This window comes from Nomascus leucogenys, chromosome 17 (assembly GCF_006542625.1).
Source record: "Nomascus leucogenys isolate Asia chromosome 17, Asia_NLE_v1, whole genome shotgun sequence".
Classification (NCBI taxonomy): Eukaryota; Metazoa; Chordata; class Mammalia; order Primates; family Hylobatidae; genus Nomascus; species Nomascus leucogenys.
In genome coordinates, this window is record NC_044397.1 from 6227427 (window position 1) to 6241345 (window position 13919).

The 13919-nt window shown below is 43.2% G+C and overlaps 1 protein-coding gene across 2 annotated transcripts in view; it reads left to right on the top strand.

Moving 5' to 3' along the window:
- Positions 1-13919, top strand: part of BICRAL (BRD4 interacting chromatin remodeling complex associated protein like) — an 80588-nt gene that overhangs the window by 10688 nt on the left and 55981 nt on the right. The gene's annotated exons all lie outside the window — the stretch shown is intronic.

A 13919-nucleotide genomic window follows, 5' to 3' on the forward strand; every position in this document is an offset into this window, starting at 1 on the left:
CAAAGTGCTAGGACTACAGGTGTGAGCCACTGCACCTGGCCTCTGATGGGTTTTTAATAAATACATTCATGTGTCATTTAATGACAGGGATAGGTTCTGATGAATGCATCGTTAGGTGATTTCATCGTGTACAAACATCATAGAGTGCTCTTATGCAAACCAATATGGTATAACCTACCACACACCTAGGCTATATGATACAGCCTATTCCTCCTGTATTGTAAACCTGTACAGCACGTTACTGTACCTGGATACTGTAACTGCATTTGTGTATCTCAACATATCTTAACATAGGGTACAGTAAAAATACGATACAAAAGAAAACAATGGTGCACCTGTATAGGGCAGTTACCACGAATGAAGCTTGGAGGACTGGAAGTTGGTCTGGGTGAGTCAATGAGTGGTGAAAGAATGTGAAGGCCTAGGACATTACACTACTGTGAACTTAATAAACACCATACACTTAGGCTACATTAAACTTATAAAATATTTTTCCTTTCTCAATAATAAGCTTAGCTTACTGTAACTTTTTTCCTTATGAACATTTTTGGTTTTTTCCCGAGACAGTATCTTGGTCACCCAGGGTTGGAGTCCAGTGACGTGATCATAGCTGCAGCCTCCATCTCACAGGTTCAAGCAGCCCTCTCACCTCAGCCTCTATTGAGTAGCTGGGATTACATGCATGCACCACCATGCCCAGCTAATTTTTTTGTTTTTTTTAATGTAGAGATGAGTTCTCGCTATGTTGCCCAAGCTAGTCTCAAACTCCTGGCCTCAAGCAGTCCTCCTGCCTCAGCCTCCCACAGTGCTGGGATTACAGGTGTAAGCCACTCCGCTTGGCCTAGATTTCATTTAACCCTGAGACTTTTTAGAAGTGCAAATAAGTATATTTAGAAATTGATGCTGGGTGCGGTGGCTCATGCTTGTAATCCCGGCACTTTAGGAGGCCGAAGTGGGTGAATCACTTGAGGTCAGGAGTTTGAGACCAGCCTGGCCAACATGAAGAAACCCCGTCTCTACTAAAAACTACAAAAATTAGCCAGGTGTGGTGGCAGGTGCCTGTAATCCCAGCTATTCTGGAGGCCGAGGCACAAGAATTGCTTGAATCTGGGAGGCGGAGGTTGCAGTGAGCCAAAATCGCACCACTGCACTCCAGACTGGGCGATGAGAGCAAAACTCTGTCACAAAAAAAAAAGAAAAAGAAATTGGCTGGTTGGTTTATTTTATTTATTTTTTGAGATGGAATCTCACTCTTGCCCAGGCTGGAGTGCAGTGGCACAATTTCAGCTCACCGCAAACTGCACCTCCCGGGTTTAAGCGATTCTTATGCCTCAGCCTCCCCAGTAGCTAGGAATTACAAGCGCATGCCACCATGCCCAGCTAATTTTTTTTTTTTTTTTTTTTTTTTTTTTTTTTTTTTTTGAGATAGAGTCTCACTCTGTTGCCCAGACTGGAGTGCAATGGTGTGATCTCAGCTCACTGCAAGCTCCGCCTCCCAGGTTCATGCCATTCTCCTGCCTCAGCCTCCTGAGTAGCTGGGACTACAGGCGCCCGCCACCACGCCTGGCTAATTTTTTTTTTTTTTTTTTTTTTTTTGTATTTTTAGTAGAGACGGGGTTTCAGTGTATTAGCCAGGATGGTCTCAATCTCCTGACCTCATGATCCACCTGCCTTGGCCTCCCAAAGTGCTGGGGTTACAGGTGTGAGCCACCGTGCCTGGCCGCTAATTTTTGTATTTTTAGTAGAGATGGGGTTTCACCAGTTGGCTAGTCTGGTCTCCAACTCCTAACCTCAAGTGATCCACCAGGCTTGGCCTCCCAAAGTGCTGGGATTACAGGCGTAAGCCGCCGCGCCTGACAAGGTTGGTTTATTCTTATTTTCCATTTGTATTGTGATTCTCCAAATCTGTGAGAGTTTTAGGAAGGAGAAAGCTGTGAAAGTCAACCCCTTTTCTCTAGGTGTAGTCACACAACATGAAGGTTTACAGCTGGGATGTGTTTGCAGCTACTTCTATGCATAGGCCTCAAGATGACTTTTTTTTTTTTTTTTGAGACAGGGTCTTGCTCTGTTGCCCGGACTGGAGTACAGTGGTGCCATTTCAGTTCACTGAAGCTTCGCTAGTGGCTGGGACTACAGATGCACACCACCACGCCTGGCTAACTTTTGTATTTTTGTAGAGACAGGGTTTCCCCATGTTGTCCAGGCTTGTCTCGAACTCCTGGACAAGATGACATTTTTATTTTTAAATTTTAAAACTATGTTACTTGTTTATCTTTATAAATCAGATTAAAAGAAAAAATGTGAGACAGGGGCTCGCTGTGTTGCCCAAGCTGGTCTTGAACTCCTGAGCTACAGTGATCTTCCTGCTTCAGCCTCCCAAATAGCATGGACTATAGGCATGAGCCACCACTCCTAGCTACCATAAATCTGACTTTATATGTCATATGATATACCTAGAATTTTTTTTTTTTACAGCATGTATAATAGAGATAAAGCAATCTGACAGTTAATTTCAAAAGAGAGTAATACAAAGAAAAATGACATTTGGGTAATCATGTTGTTTAAAAAAAAGGCTCAAGTGCTTTAACTTAGAAATGCAGAACATATTCTGTTACATAAAATACTTAATGCCAGACAAAATTCACTTACTCTGTGTATGCGTGTGTGTCTGTGTGTGTGTGTGTGTTTGGCTGTGTACCCATGACCTTGAACTCTTGGAGTCAAGTAATCCTTCTGCTTCCCCTGCCAAGTAGTTGAGACTACAGGTGTACTCCACCATGCCTGGCTCTATTTTATATATTTTATGAGTACTAATATATTATTCTATGTTCTTTTTTCATTTGTATTGTCCAGTTTTAAGGTTAAGCTAGACATATCAATTAAGAACTTACTATAAGTGGCTGGGCACGGTGGCTCACGCTTGTACTCCCAGCAGTTTGGGAGGCCGAGGTGGGCGGATCACATGAGGCCAGGAGTTCGAGACCAGCCTGGCCAACATGGTGAAACCCCCTCTCTACTAAAAATACAAAAAAATAAAAATAAAATAAAATAACCGGGCGTGGTGGCGGGCACCTGTAATCGCAGCTACTCGGGAGGCTGAGGCAGGAGAATTGCTTGAACCTGAGAGGCGGAGGTTGCAGTGAGCCAAGATCACGCCATTGCAATCCAGCCTGGGCAACAAGAGCAAACTCCATCTCAAAAAAAAAAAGAAACTTACCATAAGTCATGCAAGAGTCTATTTACTGATCTCCCCACCAATACTCACAAAGAGAAATACGCATGAACTACAGTCAAGTTAACTGAAAAGATCTACATCTATTGTTAGAAAGTTGTCTAACTTGTTTTCCAAAACTTTCTGCTATTAGATTTAAAAACGTGACAAAAGGCCAGGTGCAGTGGCTCACACCTGTAATCCCAGCACTTTGGGAGGCCGAGACTGGTGGATCACCTAGGTCAGGAGTTCAAGACCAGCCTGGCCAACATGGTGAGACCCCGTCTCTACTAAAAATATAAAAATTAGCCGGGCATGGTGGTGCACACCTGCAGTCCCAGCTACTCGGGAGGCTGAGGCACAAGAATTGCTTGAACCTGGGAGGTGGAGGTTGCAGTGTGCCGAGATCATGCCACTGCACTCCAGCCTGGGCAACAGAGAGCAAGACTCTGTCTCAAATAAATAAATAAATAAATATCTATAAATAAAATGTGACATAAAACCTATTTCATATTGTTTTATTTCTGTCATATATTACCTAAATTCCCAAGATATAATTATTATTTAATAGATGTTCTATGTTTCAAATTACCTTACTATCAAAAATTACCTTGAGCTTGACCCTCAAGCATATCTTTAGGACATAAGAGGCTGTGAAAGTTACAGAATAAATATTTTCAGAGCATGATGTGGATTTTGTATAATGTATATGCACCTTTAAAATATGTTCCATTCTTTTAAGATTAACTTTTAAAATTAAATATTCTAATTTCTTACATCATATTGCTTTCTAGAATGTTTCTTTTCTAAGTGGAATGTCTTGTTTTGAAAATTATTACCATAACTATCTACTCTGAAATAAAAAGGCACTGTAGTGATATTTCATCATCAAATATTTATTAAATGCTAAATTTGTGCAAAGCATTTGGAGGGCACAGGAACACATAATCTAGGCAGGTGGATCATATGTACACACAGAAAACTACATAACAGTGTATGGTAAGTGCCAAATGATTAGTACAAGTGAGAGCAAAGGAGAGAGAACCTTTGACTGAGGTGATGTGAGAGCGTCTATTCATTTATCCGTTCAGCAAATATTATTGAGCACGTAACGTGTGCCAGGTGCCATTCTAGGCTCCCAGGATGCTGCAGTGAGCAAAAGACCAAAGCCCTGTTCTCTTGGGAAAGACAGACAGTAAACCTAAGTAGACTTTGTAGTGTGTTATGGGGTAAACATATAGAAAGATAGGAAGATGGGGAGTGCTGGGGTGTGGGAAGATTGTCTGGTAGGTCATAATTGTCTTTGAGCAGAGTCTTGAATAAGCCTTAAGCCTGAGGGTGTCTGGAGGAAGGGCATTCCAGGCAGACAGCAGCCAGAGCAAAGGGCCTAAGACATGAGCATGCATTTTGAGTTCTGGGCGTGGCAAGGTAGCAAGGGCTAGAATCAAAAGGGATCAGAGAGGTTGGGGAGCAGAGCAGTTGTATAGAACATTATGGGTGTTACAGTCGAGCACATAAAAGAATTTTGGTTTTTACACGGAAGAAAATGAAGGTTCACTGGAGAGTTTTGATTTCTGTTTTAAAAGGGCCACTTCTGGAATTTCGGTTGAGAATAGTTTCTAGACTATAAGAGCAAAAGCAGAGACAGCCAGTGGGAGATGATGATGGCTTGGACCAGAGAGATGGTAGTGGAGGTGGTACATAGTTGGATTCTGGGATGTGTTTTGAAGGTATAGCCAGTGGGATTTCCTGACAGATGCGATGTGGGTATAAGAGAATGAGCTGTCGGCCGGGTGTGGTGCTCACACCTGTAATACCAGCACTTTGGGAGGCCAAGGCGGGTGGATCACCTGAGGTCGGGAGTTTGAGACCAGCCTGACCAACATGGAGAAACCCCATCTCTACTAAAAGTACAAAATTAGCCAGGTGTGGTGGCGCATGCCTGTAATCCCAGCTACTTGGGAGGCTGAGGCAGGAGAATCGCTTGAACCCGGGAGGCAGAGATTGCGGTGAGCTGAGATCATGCCATTGCACTCCAGCCTGGGCAACAAGAGCGAAATTCCGTCTCAAAAAAAAAAAAGAATGAGCTGTCAATGGTTACATGTAGGAAATGGAATTTGAACTGGAGCCTAAAGGTAAAGGAAGGTTTTATTGGCCAGGAAAAGATACATAAGCAGAGGAACTTAGGTGGAAAAGAACCAAGTTAGGTTGGGATTTTATAAGAGAGGCAGACAGTAAGGAGACTTCTTTGGATGAAGTGAGAAGTTTAAAAAAAAAAGAGAGAGAAAAGGGAAGGCTGGGAAGGGACCTTGCGATCAGTTTGTGAAATGCAGTAAATGTAAGGCCAAAGTATTTGAATTTTCTCTTATATGTTAAAAAATCCTAAAGGTTTTCAGGTAAGGAGTGATTTGACTTAAAAAGGAAAAAAAAAAAAAGTTACAGTTAATAACAACTTTGGAACCAGACCGATCTGAGTTCTAGCATCTTGCTGTAGGTGCTGCCTTGAGTGAGTAACTTCCCTGAGGGAGTGTGCCTCAGTTTCTTCCTCTGGATAGAGGACTTACCTTTCAGAGGGAGTTTGAAAGGATTAAGTGAGATCATGCATATAAAGTATTAACATAATGCCAACCCATTTGGGTCTCAGCTATCACTGTTTTTTTTTATTATTAAATTGTTACAGGCCTGGTGCGGTGACTCATACCTGTAATCCCAGCACTTTGGGATGCCAAAGCAGGTGGCTCACCTGAGGTCAGGAGTTTGAGACCAGCCTGGCCAACATGGTGAAACCCCATCTCTACAAAAATTGCAAAAATTAGCCGGGCATGGTGGCACACGCCTGTAATCCCAGCTGCTCTGGAGGCTGAGGCAGGAGAATCACTTGAGCCTGGGAGGCAGAGGTTTCAGTGAGCCACTATTGCATCACTGCACTCCAGCCTGGGTGACAAAGTGAGACAGTGTCTCAAAAATAAATAAATAAAATGGTGGACCCAGATATGGAAAAGAATGATATCATGCCCTTTGCAGAACATGGATAGAGGCAGAGGTCATTATCCTAAGTGAACTAACTCAGAAACAGAAAATGAAATACCACATGTTCTCACTTATAAATAGGAGCTAAACAAAGGTACGCATGGACATAAAGATGGAAATAATAGACACTAGAGACTTCAAAAGGGGGTAGGGAGGGAGGGAAGTGAGGGTTGAAAATTACCTATTGGGCACAGTGTTCACTATTTGGGTAATGAGTACACTAAAAGCCCAATCCCCACCAGTATGCAATATACCCATGTAACAAATATGCACATGTACTCTCTGAATCTAAAATTAAAATAAATCTAAAAAAGAGTCACATAAACCAGAAAAAGAAAAAAATGTTTTTTTAATTAGAAAAAAAAAAGGTGGGCTGGGCATGGTGGCTCACACCTGTAATCCCAGTACTTTGGTAGCCCAAGGCAGGCAGATCACTTGAGGCAAGGAGTTCGAGACCAGCCTGGCCAACGTGGTGAAACCCCGTCTCTACTAAAAGTACAAAATTAGCCAGGCGTGGTGGCAGGCACCTGTAGTCCCAGCTACTCAGGAGGCTGAGATAGGAGAGTCGCTCAAACCCAGGATGGGGAGGTTGTAGTGAGTTGAGATCAAGTCACTGCATTCCAGCCTAGGCACTGTCTCTAAATAAATGAATAAAATCAGAAAAAAAAAAATTGTGTAGTGTTTGCATATAACCTACACAGTTCCTCCCATATACTTTAAATCATCTCTAGATTTGTTTTAATTTTTATTTTTTATTACTGCTCCTTGCAGAGCATGGCTACCCCATAGGCAGCATGCCCAGAGTAGCCAGTCATTTCTAGAATACTTACAATAGCTAATACAATGTAAATGCTATATAATATTGTTAGACTATATTGTTTTTAAATTTGTATTATTTTTTATTGTTATATTGTCATTTTTTGTTTTATTTTTCCTAAATATTTTCAATCTGTGGTCGTTTAAATCTGGGGGTGCAGAACCCATGAATATGGAGGGCTGACTGTATTAACAGTGCCTGGAAATTTTTTACCCAGTAGAAATATATATTAGAGACAAGGTCTCACTATATTATTGCCCAGGCTGGACTTGAACTCCTGAGCTCAAATGAACCTCCTGCCTTGGCCTCCCAAAGCGCTGGGATTACAGGCAGGAGCCACCATACCTGGCTGAAATATTTTTATATCACATTATATTAGCAGATATCTTGAAATATTACTGTCTTCCAAATGAGGGTAGTTATTAGATTCACCACTAAATCTTTTTTTTTTTTTTTTTTTCTGAGATGGAGTCTTGCTGTGTCACCCAGGTTGGAGTGCAGTGGCGCGATCTCAGCTCACTGCAACTTCCGCCTCCCGGGTTCAAGGGAGTCTCCTGCCTCAGCCTCCTGCCTGGGACTACAGGCGCGTGCCACCATGCCCGGCTAGTTTTTTGGGGTTTTTTTTGTTTTTTTTTTTGAGATGGAGTCTCGCTCTGTCGCCCAGGCGGGAGTGCAGTGGCGCAGTCTCGGCTCACTGCAAGCTCTGCCTCCCGGGTTCACGCCATTCTCCTGCCTCAGCCTCTCCGAGTAGCTGGGACTACAGGCGCCCGCCACCACGCCCGGCTAATTTTTTTGTATTTTTAGTAGAGACGGGGTTTCACCGTGGTCTCGATCTCCTGACCTCGTGATCCGCCCGCCTCGGCCTCCCAAAGTGCTGGGATTACAAGCGTGAGCCACCGCGCCCGGCCAGTTTTTTGTATTTTTAATAGAGACGGGGTTTCACCGTGTTAGCCAGGATGGTCTCGATCTCTTGACCTTGTGATCCACGAGCCTCAGCCTCCCAAAGCACTGGGATTACAGGCTTGAGACACTGCACCTAGCCCATCACCACCATTCTTTTCCAGAAGTTTTCATCTTCTCCAACTGAAACTATGTATCTCATGGTCTCTTGATACAAATAATTACAATACAAATTCCAGTTCACATGGCATTTCTTAGGATTTATTAAAGATTTCAGTAGATAGAAGTTTATGTCTCTTAAAGAGAGTTTAGAAAGATGACATTAAATCAGTATCTTTAAACTCTTTGTAGAAACTCATTGTGAAACCTTGCTTGGAGTAATATGCTACAAATATATTTGCCCATATTCTTTCTTAAATATTTATTTATTTATTTATTTATTTGAGACAGAATCTTGCTCTGTCTCCCAAGCTGGAGTGCAGTGGCCCGATCTCGGCTGACTGCAACCTCTGCCCCCAGGTTCAAGCAATTCTCCTGCCTCTGCTTCCTGAGTAGCTGGAATTACAGGCGCACACTACCACATTCGGGTAATTTTTGGGTTTTTGTTTTGTTTTGTTTTGTTTTTTAAGACGCAGTCTCGCTCTGTCGCCCAGGCTGGAATGCAATGGCACAATCTCGGCTGACTGCAACCTCTGCCTTCCAGCTTCAATTGATTCTCCTGCCCCAGCCTTCCAAGTAGCTGGGATTACAGGTGCCTGCCACCATGCCCAGCTAATTTTTGTATTTTTAGTAGAGATAGGGTTTCACTATGTTGGCTAGGCTGGTCTCCAACTCCTGACTTTGTGATCCGTCCACCTCGGCCTCCCAAAGTGATTTTTTTTATTTTTAGTAGAGATGGGGTTTTGCCATGTTGGCCAGGCTGGTCTCCAACTCCTGACCTCAAGTGATCTGTCCACTTCGGCCCCCCAAAATGCTGGGATTACAGGCCTCAGCCACCACGCTCAGCCTTAAATCTTTTCTAAGCTTAAACAAAAGCACACTTGTTTTCTCCTTGTTAAGAAACTGATTCTGTCCACAAATTTTTTTTCTTTTTTCTTTTTTTTTTTTTTTTAATTTGAGACAGGGTCCCGCTTCATCGCCCAGGCTAGAGTGCAGTGGTGTGATCTTGGCTCACTGCAACCTCCGCCTCCTGGGTTCAAGAGATTCTCGTGCCTCAGCCTCCTGAGTAGCTGGGACTACAGGCACCCACTAGCACATCCGGCTATGTCCACACATTTTCTATTTGAGTCTATCTTTACAAAAGGGAATCCTCAGTATATCTTCCTTGGTAACATTGACTTTGTAAAGTGGAATTTTGTTTGTTAACATTGTTATTTTCATAGGGCTTATTTTTCTTGGAACATGCTATAAAACCAAAATATTTTGACAGAGAGCAAAGACAGTCAAGAGTTTTCATAATAACTTTAATCAGATTGCTAATACTGATGCTTAATAAAAGAAATATACGGCCAGGCACAGTGACTCATGCCTGTAATCCCAGCACTTTGGGAGGCCCAGGTGGGCAGATCACCTGAGGTCAGGAGTTTGAAACCAGCCTGGCCAACATGGTGAAACCCTGTCTCTACTAAACATACAAAAATTATCCAGACGTGGTGGCACACATCTATAATCCCAGCTACTCAGGAGGCTGAGGCAAGAGAATCTGCTTGAACCTGGGAGGTCAAGATTGCAATGAGCCGAGATTGCACCACTGTACTCCAGCCTGGGCGACAGAGTGAGACTCCGTCTCAAAAAAATAAAATAAAATAAAAATAAAAAATAAAATGTTCCCTAAAATAAATTCCCTTTGCATTAGGAAAAACATAAATGACTTAGACAAATCTCCATTTTTGTTTAATAAAATATATCAAAATGCTGGGCATGGTGACTCATACCTATAATCTCAGTACTTTGGGAGGCCAAGGCAGGAGGATTCCTTGAGGCCAGGAGTTTGAGACCAGCCTGGGCAACATGGTGAGCAATCCCTTCTGTATGAATTTTTTAAAAATTAGTACAGGGGCATGCACCTTTGTTTTCAGCTACTTGGGAGGCTGAGGTAGGAGAATCACTTTGAGCCATGTTCGTACCATTGTACTCCAGCCTGGGCAACAGAGCAAGACCTTATCTCGGGAAAAAAATAGAAAAGAAAAAAAATACACACATATGCATAAATATTTTTCTGAATAAAACTAGAAATCAGATAAGTATCAGAGCAGTTTCTATTTAATATTCAGTAGTTTGTCTTTATTGAGAATATATAAGTAAGACTTTACTTTTGGCTCTTTCGGCTTTTATTTTATTTTATTTATTTTTTTATTTTATTTTATTTTTTGCCCTTGTTGCCCAGGCTGGAGTGCAATGGCGCGATCTCGGCTCACTGCAACCTCCACCTCCCAGGTTCAAGCGATTCTCCTGCCTCAGCCTCCTGAGTAGCTGGGATTATGGGCGCACACCAGCACACCTAGCTCATTTTTTGTATTTTTAGTAGAAACGGGGTTTCACCATGGCCAGGCTGGTCTTGAACTTCTGACCTCAGGTGATCTGCCCACCTCCGCCTTCCAGAGTGCTGGGATTACAGGCGTGAGCCACCACGCCCAGCCTTTTTTTTGTTTTTAATAGAGATGAGGTCTCACTATGTTGCCCAGGCTGGTCTTGAACTCATGCACGTAAACAGTCCTCCCTCCTCAGCCTCCCAAAGTGCTGAGATTACAGGTGTGAGCCACCATGCCTGGCCCCTCATTTCTCAATCATTTCCTGTGTATGGTTTTCCATAGTTATCAAAATGCCCTCACACTCTCTTAGAAAACACAGTAAAGAAGTATAAAAACATTTTTGTCAGGGCATCTGGTTTTTGTTTTTTTTTTTTGAGACGGAGTCTTGCTCTGTCGCCCAGGCTGGAGTGCAGTGGCGCGATCTCGGCTCACTGCAAGCTCCGCCTCTCGGGTTCACACCATTCTCCTGGCTCAGCCTCCTGAGTAGCTGGGACTACAGGCGCCTGCCAACATGCCCGGCTAATTTTTTGTATTTTTAGTAGAGACGGGGTTTCACCGTGTTAGCCAGGATGGCCTCGATCTCCTGACCTCGTGATCCGCCCGCCTCGGCCTCCCAAAGTGCTGGGATTACAGGCTTGAGCCACCGCGCCCGGCCATCTGGTTTTTAATATATTGTAGAGTTGTCTTTTCTCTAAGGTCTAGTGTTGGTATACTCACTAGACCTTAAACCCATACTTGGCTGTGCCAGAAATTCTTCAACTTAGACATTTACTTCCGAGTCTTTTAATGAACACAACTATTATTAATATAATAAATTACTGTGCTAAATGTTTGGAGACTCAAATAATTATTTTATATTTATGTTCAGCACATAAATCCCTTTATAAGGAGGTTTGTTAAATATTAAGTGGATTATCTTGGAAGGACACACAATCTTTTATTCTGTGGATCTTTAAAACTTGTATTTCCTTACTCCTGAGAGAAGTGAATTGTCTGATTTGGAGCAGATGTGGGCAATCAGTTGATGCCTCACTTTTTTTACACTGGCTTGATAGATGCCTAGCTGGATAATAAGGGTCCAGCATTAGCCAGTGGATCCTGGACCATGGAGGACCAGGCCTGCATCCCAAATCCTGTGCTGTACCATCATGAAAAAGTGCTCACATGTAGCCTCGGTGCATATTCTTGGAAAGTAAATTAGTAACTGACATTAACCCTAAAAATGTCCTTTGGAAACCAGAATCTTAGGGAAGTAATTGCATTGGGTAAACAGTTATTAGGCATGTATGTATCAGGCATTGCACTAAACTCTGCTAACACAGAAATGAAAGGAAACTCATCCAGTTTTCATGGAACTTGTAGGCCAATGGGGAAGTCAGAAAAACCAAGTATACTCGTGTTGCTTAAGAAGGAGGATACGTTCTGAGAAATGCGTCGCTAGACAATTTCATTATCTTGCGAATATGAGAGTACACTTACACAAACCTAGATGATCTAGCCTACTGCAGACCCAAGCTATATGGTATAGCCTATTGTTCCCAGGCACAAGGCTGTGCAGCATGTTACTATACTGAATACTGTAGGCAACCATAACACAATGGTAAGCATTTGTGTGTCTAAACCTATTCACACACAGAAAAGGTACACTAACAATATAGTTTGTTGTTGTTTTTTTGTTTGTTTGTTTGTTTGTTTTTGAGACGAGTTTCGCTCTTGTTGCCCAGGCTGGAGTGCAATGGCACGATCTCTGCTCACTGCAAACTCTGCCTCCCGGGTTCAAGCGATTCTCCTGCCTCAGCCTCCTGAGTAGCTGGGATTACAGGCATGTGCCACCACGCCCAGCTAATTTTGTATTTTTAGTAGAGACAAGGTTTCTCCATGTTGGTCAGGCTGGTCTCAAACTCCCGACCTCAGGTGATCCGCCTGCCTCAGCCTCCCAAAGTGCTGGGATTACAGGCAAGAGCCACTGTGCCCAGCCGTTAGAGTTTATCTTAATGAAATGTGGGCCCTATATGTATAGCTATTCTCTTGCTTGCTAAAATAATCATGGATGTCTTGATTTTCACGGATTTCTGTTTCCATTGCCAGATTCACCATTGTTGATGGTCATTCCTTTATAATAGATGACAAGTCATGGAGTTCTGGGAGTTTGGGAGCTGGTTAAGTTAAGTGATTTTCAAACTTTTTTCTTGCAGTTGAGTAAGAATTGAGCTACTCAGCTGAAGGGTGCGTGTGGGGAGAGGTGGGAGTGTGAAGAGTGCCTCCACCACCAGCTATTTGAGGCCTCCAAGACAGCTCCTGGATACCTTAAAGAATACTGGGTCCCAAAGTTAAACACTCACCTATGTGGTCTGTTAAGTTCATTAAGAAACGGGAAACAGGACCCAGAGGTTGGAGCTTCTTTGTCGTCACGTGATTAGTCAATGTCAGTATCCAAAACAAGCCCTGTGACTTCCAAATTCAGTGTCCTTGCCCTGTGTCTCCAGCCTCTGTAAAGCCTTGCCAGAAATTCTCCCCAGCCCCCTTCATGGTTGGTCACTCTTTCCCCCATGTTATAGCACATTTTTTTGCCAGCTGGATTGCTTAGTATGTTAGGCTTATTTCTTTTTTTAATACTTTAAGTTCTGGCCTTCCCTAGCCCCCACCCCCGCCCCCCACCCCAACAGGCCCTGGTGTGTGATGTTCCCCTCCCTGTTCTCATTCTTCAGCTACCACTTATGAGTGAGAACATGCAGTATTTGGTTTTCTGTTCCTGTGTTAGTTTGCTGAGAATGATGGTTTCCAGCTTCATACATGTCCCTGCAAAGGATATGAACTCATTCTTTTTTATGGCTGCTGTTAGGCTTATTTCTGCCCCACCTCATTCCTACCTCAAGTAGGAATTAAAGCAGTTTAAAGACCTTCAAATTCTTCATTTCATGAGATGAACCAGGGTCGTTTATTGCCTATGTTAATTGTCGTCTTTTCCAACGTTGGGAATTTTTTTTTTTTTTTTTTTTTTTGAGACAGAGTTTCGCTCTTGTTGCTCGGACTGGAGTGCAGTGGCACAATCGTGGCTCACGGCATCCTCTGCCTCCCAGGTTCAAGCGATTCAGATTCAAGTCTCCTCACCTCCCAGATTCAAGCAATTCTCCTGCCTCAGCCTCCCAAGTAGCTGGGACCACAGGCCCAAGCCACCATGCCCAGCTAATTTTTTGTGTTTTTTGTAGAGATGGGGTTTTGCCATGTTGCCCAGGCTGGTCTCCAACTCCTGAGCTCAACCGATCCACCTGCCTCAGTCTCCCAAAGTGCTGGAATTATAAGCCACCGTGCCCAGCTGGGAATTTTTATTTATTTTTATTTTTTGAGACAGAATCTCCCTCTGTCACCCAGGCTGGAGTGCAGTGGCGTGATCTTACCTCATTGCAACCTCTGCCTCCCAGATTCAACC